Below are 8,382 nucleotides of genomic sequence, written 5' to 3'. Positions count from 1 at the left end.
CTACCCAACACACTGTCTAACCTGTACAGCCTCTACCTAACACACTGTCTAACCTGTACAGCTCTACCTAACACACTATCTAACCTATACAGCCTCTACCTAACACACTGTCTAACCTATACAGCTCTACCTAACACACTGTCTAACCTGTACAGCCTCTACCTAACACACTGTCTAACCTGTACAGCCTCTACCTAACACACTGTCTAACCTGTACAGCCTCTACCTAACACACTGTCTAACCTATACAGCTCTACCTAACACACTGTCTAACCTGTACAGCCTCTACCTTACACACTGTCTAACCTGTACAGCCTCTACCTAACACACTGTCTAACCTGAACAGCTCTACCTAACACACTGTCTAACCTGTACAGCCTCTACCTAACACACTGTCTAACCTGTACAGCCTCTACCTAACACACTGTCTAACCTGTACAGCCTCTACCTAACACACTGTCTAACCTGTACAGCCTCTACCTAACACACTGTCTAACCTGTACAGCCTCTACCTAACACACTGTCTAACCTGTACCTCCTCTACCTAACACACTGTCTAACCTGTACAGCCTCTACCTAACACACTGTCTAACCTGTACAGCTCTACCTAACACACTGTCTAACCTGTACAGCCTCTACCTAACACACTGTCTAACCTGTACAGCCTCTACCTAACACACTGTCTAACCTGTACAGCTCTACCTAACACACTATCTAACCTATACAGCCTCTACCTAACACACTGTCTAACCTATACAGCTCTACCTAACACACTGTCTAACCTGTACAGCCTCTACCTAACACACTGTCTAACCTGTACAGCCTCTACCTAACACACTGTCTAACCTGAGCAGCTCTACCTAACACACTGTCTAACCTGTACAGCTCTACCTAACACACTGTCTAACCTGTACAGCCTCTACCTAACACACTGTCTAACCTGTACAGCCTCTACCTAACACACTGTCTAACCTGTACAGCCTCTACCTAACACACTGTCTAACCTATACAGCTCTACCTAACACACTGTCTAACCTGTACTAACACACTGTCTAACCTGTACAGCCTCTACCTAACACACTGTCTAACCTGAACAGCTCTACCTAACACACTGTCTAACCTGTACAGCTCTACCTAACACACTATCTAACCTGTACATCCTCTACCTAACACACTGTCTAACCTGTACAGCCTCTACCTAACACACTGTCTAACCTGTACAGCCTCTACCTAACACACTGTCTAACCTGTACAGCCTCTACCTAACACACTGTCTAACCTGTACCTCCTCTACCTAACACACTGTCTAACCTGTACAGCCTCTACCTAACACACTGTCTAACCTGTACAGCCTCTACCTAACACACTGTCTAACCTGTACAGCCTCTACCTAACACACTGTCTAACCTGTACAGCTCTACCTAACACACTATCTAACCTATACAGCCTCTACCTAACACACTGTCTAACCTATACAGCTCTACCTAACACACTGTCTAACCTGTACAGCCTCTACCTAACACACTGTCTAACCTGTACAGCCTCTACCTAACACACTGTCTAACCTGAGCAGCTCTACCTAACACACTGTCTAACCTGTACAGCTCTACCTAACACACTGTCTAACCTGTACAGTTCTACCTAACTCACTGTCTGACCTGTACAGCTCTACCTAACACACTGTCTAACCTGTACACCCTCTACCCAACACACTGTCTAACATGTACAGCCTCTCTCTAACACACTGTCTAACCTGTACAGCCTCTACCTAACACGCTGTCTAACCTTTACAGCTCGACCTAACACACTGTCTAACCTGTACAGCCTCTACCTAACACACTGTCTAACCTGAAGAGCCTCTACCTAACACACTGTCTAACCTGTATCTCCTCTACCTATAACACACTGTCTAACCTGTACAGCCTCTACCTAACACACTGTCTAACCTGTACAGCTCTACCTAACACACTGTCTAACCTGTATAGCCTCTACCTAACACACTGTCTAACCTGTACAGCCTCTACCTAACACACTGTCTAACCTGTACAGCTCTACCTAACACACTGTCTAACCTGTACACCCTCTACCCAACACACTGTCTAACCTGTACAGCCTCTACCTAACACACTGTCTAACCTGTACAGCTCTACCTAACACACTATCTAACCTATACAGCCTCTACCTAACACACTGTCTAACCTATACAGCTCTACCTAACACACTGTCTAACCTGTACAGCCTCTACCTAACACACTGTCTAACCTGTACAGCCTCTACCTAACACACTGTCTAACCTGTACAGCCTCTACCTAACACACTGTCTAACCTATACAGCTCTACCTAACACACTGTCTAACCTGTACAGCCTCTACCTAACACACTGTCTAACTTGTACAGCCTCTACCTAACACACTGTCTAACCTGAACAGCTCTACCTAACACACTGTCTAACCTGTACAGCTCTACCTAACACACTATCTAACCTGTACATCCTCTACCTAACACACTGTCTAACCTGTACAGCCTCTACCTAACACACTGTCTAACCTGTACAGCCTCTACCTAACACACTGTCTAACCTGTACAGCCTCTACCTAACACACTGTCTAACCTGTACCTCCTCTACCTAACACACTGTCTAACCTGTACAGCCTCTACCTAACACACTGTCTAACCTGTACAGCTCTACCTAACACACTATCTAACCTATACAGCCTCTACCTAACACACTGTCTAACCTGTACAGCTCTACCTAACACACTGTCTAACCTGTACACCCTCTACCCAACACACTGTCTAACCTGTACAGCCTCTACCTAACACACTGTCTAACCTGTACAGCTCTACCTAACACACTATCTAACCTATACAGCCTCTACCTAACACACTGTCTAACCTATACAGCTCTACCTAACACACTGTCTAACCTGTACAGCCTCTACCTAACACACTGTCTAACCTGTACAGCCTCTACCTAACACACTGTCTAACCTGTACAGCCTCTACCTAACACACTGTCTAACCTATACAGCTCTACCTAACACACTGTCTAACCTGTACAGCCTCTACCTAACACACTGTCTAACCTGTACAGCCTCTACCTAACACACTGTCTAACCTGAACAGCTCTACCTAACACACTGTCTAACCTGTACAGCTCTACCTAACACACTATCTAACCTGTACATCCTCTACCTAACACACTGTCTAACCTGTACAGCCTCTACCTAACACACTGTCTAACCTGTACAGCCTCTACCTAACACACTGTCTAACCTGTACAGCCTCTACCTAACACACTGTCTAACCTGTACAGCCTCTACCTAACACACTGTCTAACCTGTACCTCCTCTACCTAACACACTGTCTAACCTGTACAGCCTCTACCTAACATACTGTCTAACCTGTACAGCTCTACCTAACACACTTTCTAACCTGTATAGCCTCTACCTAACACACTGTCTAACCTGTACAGCCTCTCTCTAACACACTGTCTAACCTGTACCTCCTCTACCTAACACTCTGTCTAACCTGTACAGCCTCTACCTAACACACTGTCTAACCTGTACAGCTCTACCTAACACACTGTCTAACCTGTACAGCCTCTCTCTAACACACTGTCTAACCTGTACAGCCTCTACCTAACACACTGTCTAACCTGTACAGCCTCTACCTAACACACTGTCTAACCTGTACAGACTCTACTTAACACACTGTCTAACCTGTATAGCCTCTACCTAACACACTGTCTAACCTGTACAGCCTCTACCTAACACACTGTCTAACCTGTACAGCCTCTACCTAACACACTGTCTAACCTATACAGCTCTACCTAACACACTGTCTAACCTGTACAGCCTCTACCTAACACACTGTCTAACCTGTACAGCCTCTACCTAACACACTGTCTAACCTGAACAGCTCTACCTAACACACTGCCTAACCTGTACAGCTCTACCTAACACACTATCTAACCTGTACATCCTCTACCTAACACACTGTCTAACCTGTACAGCCTCTACCTAACACACTGTCTAACCTGTACAGCCTCTACCTAACACACTGTCTAACCTGTACAGCCTCTACCTAACACACTGTCTAACCTGTACCTCCTCTACCTAACACACTGTCTAACCTGTACAGCCTCTACCTAACACACTGTCTAACCTGTACAGCTCTACCTAACACACTGTCTAACCTGTATAGCCTCTACCTAACACACTGTCTAACCTGTACAGCCTCTCTCTAACACACTGTCTAACCTGTACCTCCTCTACCTAACACTCTGTCTAACCTGTACAGCCTCTACCTAACACACTGTCTAACCTGTACAGCTCTACCTAACACACTGTCTAACCTGTACAGCCTCTCTCTAACACACTGTCTAACCTGTACAGCCTCTACCTAACACACTGTCTAACCTGTACAGCCTCTACCTAACACACTGTCTAACCTGTACAGCCTCTACCTAACACACTGTCTAACCTGTACAGCCTCAACCTAACACACTGTCTAACCTGTACAGCCTCTACCTAACACACTGTCTAACCTGTACGGCCTCTACCTAACACTGTAGTTGTTATGCTTCTTACAGCCTGGTCTTCATCACTCTGCAGTCACACATAGCCAACAGGCTGATGCTATACATGTAGATCTAACATCTTCTTTTCAGCACCACATCAGCTTTACAGTGGAACAGCAGGGGGAAAAGAAAAACGGAACGAAATTTTCAATTAACCTCCTTTGATCGGCTCCTGAAGTGTGGATATGAAACGTTCCGCTAGCTAACGATGCGTATCATTTCCAATTTGCGGTCCCGTTATCTGGAGTTCATCCGGGCTGATCGCACAGCTACTCATTCCAAGTGGGATTAGATGTGTGGAATATATATTTTACCCCATGCTCATCATCCTACACGCTGGATTAAGAGCAGAGGCCAGGTTTTCACTCTCTAAATGACACAAACAGGGAATCATCACCAGGGAACTAAGGGAACTCTGGGGTATTGAACCATGTCCCTGAACTCTGCTGGTCAGATAGTCTTTTGACCTCTAGAAACTGATCTGATTGTTTTCTTAAGGGGAAGCTTTTCAAATTCAGTATGTCTTGCTGTAATTGAAAGATTGTCTTTGAACATGTGATTCTGGCAGACAGACATGCTGCAGGGATCAATTGTTATGGTAGATACAAATATATCAAATAAACTGGGTTGTTTTTTACCATTGTTTGTGTTCATTCAGCATTATACCGCAGCCGCATGCCCGACTAGCATCACCACACTGGATGGTTCCGACCTTGAATATGTGGACACCTATAAGTACCGAGGTGTCTGGCTCGACTGCAAACTCTCCTTCCAGACTCATATCAAACATCTCCAATCGAAAATCAAATCAAGAGTCGGCTTTCTATTCCGCAACAAAGCCTCCTTCACTCACGCTGCCAAGCTTACCCTAGTAAAACTGACTATCCTACCGATCCTCGACTTCGGCGATGTCATCGACAAAATTGCTTCCAACACTCTACTCAGCTAACTGGATGCAGTTTATCACAGTGCCATCCGTTTTGTCACTAAAGCACCTTATACTACCCACCACTGCGACTTGTATGCTCTAGTCGGCTGGCCCTCGCTACATATTCGTCGCCAGAACCACTGGCTCCAGGTCATCTACAAGGCCATGCTAGGTAAAGCTCCGCCTTATCTCAGTTCACTGGTCACGATGGCAACACCCATGCTGCCTGTGACTGGAACAAATTGCAAAAATCGCTGATGTTGGAGACTTTTATCTCCCTCACCAACTTCAAACATCAGCTATCTGAGCAGCTAACCGATCGCTGCAGCTGTACATAGTCTATTGGTAAATAGCCCACCCATTTTCACTTACCTCATCCCCACAGTTTTTATTTATTTACTTTTCTGCTCTTTTGCACACCAATATCTCTACCTGTACATGATCATCTGATCATTTATCACTCCAATGTTATTCTGCAATATTGTAATTATTCGCCTACCTCCTCATGCCTTTTGCACACATTGTATATAGACTCCCTTTTTTTCTTTTTTTTCTACTGTGTTATTGACTTGTTAATTGTTTACTCCGTGTGTAACTCTGTGTTGTCTGTTCACACTGCTATGCTTTATCTTGGCCAGGTCGCAGTTGCAAATGAGAACTTGTTCTCAACTAGCCTACCTGGTTAAATAAAGGTGAAATAAAATAATAATAATAATAATTATACATCAGCAGATAGCATAAATGTTTGTGACTTATCGTGCCAATATGCAAGCATAGATATCAGTCAGTTAGATGTGCAACAATTCAAACTACTGTACTATAAGCACCTCTGTACTTAGTGGGATCAATCCTAACTGTTTCAACGCTACAAACAGGAGGCCGAGGAAAGAGCAGAGGAGCGTTGTTGCTATGGTCTTTACTTACAGTAAGACTGGAGACCATGACATAGCTAATGTTCTTAATCTGGTTAAAGACCATTAGACAGACTGAGAGGTAGCGATAATGAATTAGAGACAATAAAGCAGCTTTTAAACAGACCCTGTTAGGTGTAACGCTAGGTAGCAGGCTAGCCTATGTAGCACTCACTGAGTACTCCGGCTCTGTGCTAATGATGAGACCAGGGGTTCATTTCCACACAGGTCGATATTGGCTGGATGCAGTGGATAGTTTGGAATGTCTAAATTATCTGTACTGAACTTCCCGCTGGCTCTGATGTGATTGTAATTTGAGCTTATTGTAATTCGATTTCACACTTCTCCCCTTATCTGACTTTTGGTGTTATGAACCAATGAGTTCAGAATGCATGTACGCATGTAAAGTATTTTGACTTTGATGCCCTGTGTTAAGTTGGAATCTGTGAGAGAAGTAGTGCTGGGCTAAAATATAGTTCAGTAGGATAAAGAGTGGATTCTCTCTGTCTCTCTCTCTCTCTCTCTCTCTCTCTCTCTCTCTCTCTCTCTCTCTCTATCCCTCTCTCTCCTCTCTCTCTCTCTCTCTCTCTCTCTCTCTCTCTCTCTCTCTCTCTCTCCCCTCTCTCTCTCTCTCTCTCTCTCTCTCTCTCTCTCTCTCTCTCTCTCTCTCTCTCTCTCTCTCTCTCTCTCTCTCTCTCTCTCTCTCTCTCTCTCTCTCTCTCTCTCTCTCTCTCTCTCTCTCTCTCTCTCTCTCTCTCTCTCTCTCCCCCTCTCTCTCTCTCTAGCTCCTAGCTCTCTCTCTCTCTCTCTCTCTCTCTCTCTCTCTCTCTCTCTCTCTCTCTCTCTCTCTCTCTCTCTCCCTCTCTCTCTCTCCCTCTCTCTCCCTCTCTCTCTCTCTCTCTCTCTCTCTCTCTCTCTCTCTCTCTCTCTCCCCCTCTCTCTCTCTCTCTCTCTCTCTCTCTCTCTCTCTCTCTCTCTCTCTCTCTCTCTCTCTCTCTCTCTCTCTCTCTCTCTCTCTGTCTCTCTCTCCACCATGAAGTCTCCATGTCAGGCAATTAAGCACCCTGAGTCCTCTTTAGATCAGCCAGAGATACTTGCTTCTGTTGGTTTGAAAGACAGAGGCACAAAAGACTCTCTTTCAAAGAGGCTTCTCACAGAGAACCACAGTCTCTAATTGCCTGTCTCAGTAGGGTCTCCTTGAAAATCGGCCTATTCTGAGAGATTGGAAGCAATAAACAATACTGTTATGAATAAAACATTAATCACAATTGTTCCATGTCAGGAAATATAAACAAATTATTGCCGTTTGTAAATATTTTATGCATGGCTTTCCCCTGTCTCTCTCTTGCCTTGTGGCCCTGAGAGTTGAAAGACGCCTGTTCCTGCGTTTTGTTAAACATTAATAAGGTGAGCGCCAAAGAAAAGTCTTTCATCTTCAGGGCTCCTATCTGTTCTCTGTTCCTCTCCTTCACTATCCTCTACTCCTCTCCCTCTCCCCTCTCACCTCTCTGCTCCCTTACCCTCTCATCTTTATCCCCTCTTATTTCTCCTAATTTCATCTCCTCTCTCTGCTACTCTCATCTCTTCCCTCCTGTTCTCTGCTTTCCCTATTCTCTTTTTTTTTGCTCTTGCTCTTCTCTTTTCTCTCTTCTCCTACTCACCTGTGCTGACTGATTGTGCCATCACCCTGTGTTCCCCCCAGTGAATCATCTCAGATCTAGGTTACTCAAATGACATTTAAATCTAATTTTCCGCAGCTTTTTCTGTTGCTGCACATCCTTCCTCACGCCATCCTCAGGTAACCAAGCCTCTGCTGAGACAAAATATCTTGGTAGCATTTTGATAGGATTCCAAATGATCTCTGAGCCCGCAATACCTTATATATACATATTTAATGCATATATATATATTTCTCCATGTTATATATTCTATGTACAGTGCCTTCGGAAAGTATTCAGACC

The 8,382-nt window shown here is 44.6% G+C and overlaps 1 long non-coding RNA gene across 1 annotated transcript; it reads right to left on the bottom strand.

Moving 5' to 3' along the window:
* Positions 1-1,386: 1,386 nt before the first annotated feature.
* On the bottom strand, positions 1,387-5,837 carry LOC127916216 (uncharacterized). The gene is made up of 3 exons (XR_008094023.1): positions 4,104-5,837; positions 3,468-3,563; positions 1,387-2,009 (listed from the first exon to the last, which is right to left on the bottom strand). It is a non-coding gene; the product is annotated as an uncharacterized LOC127916216 (long non-coding RNA).
* Between the last annotated feature and the right edge of the window lie 2,545 nt (positions 5,838-8,382).

This window comes from Oncorhynchus keta, chromosome 4 (genome assembly GCF_023373465.1).
Source record: "Oncorhynchus keta strain PuntledgeMale-10-30-2019 chromosome 4, Oket_V2, whole genome shotgun sequence".
In the NCBI taxonomy this organism is placed as follows: domain Eukaryota; kingdom Metazoa; phylum Chordata; class Actinopteri; order Salmoniformes; family Salmonidae; genus Oncorhynchus; species Oncorhynchus keta.
The sequence above is the reverse complement of the archived record's forward strand: the minus strand, read 5'-3'. Positions and strand labels throughout refer to the sequence as shown.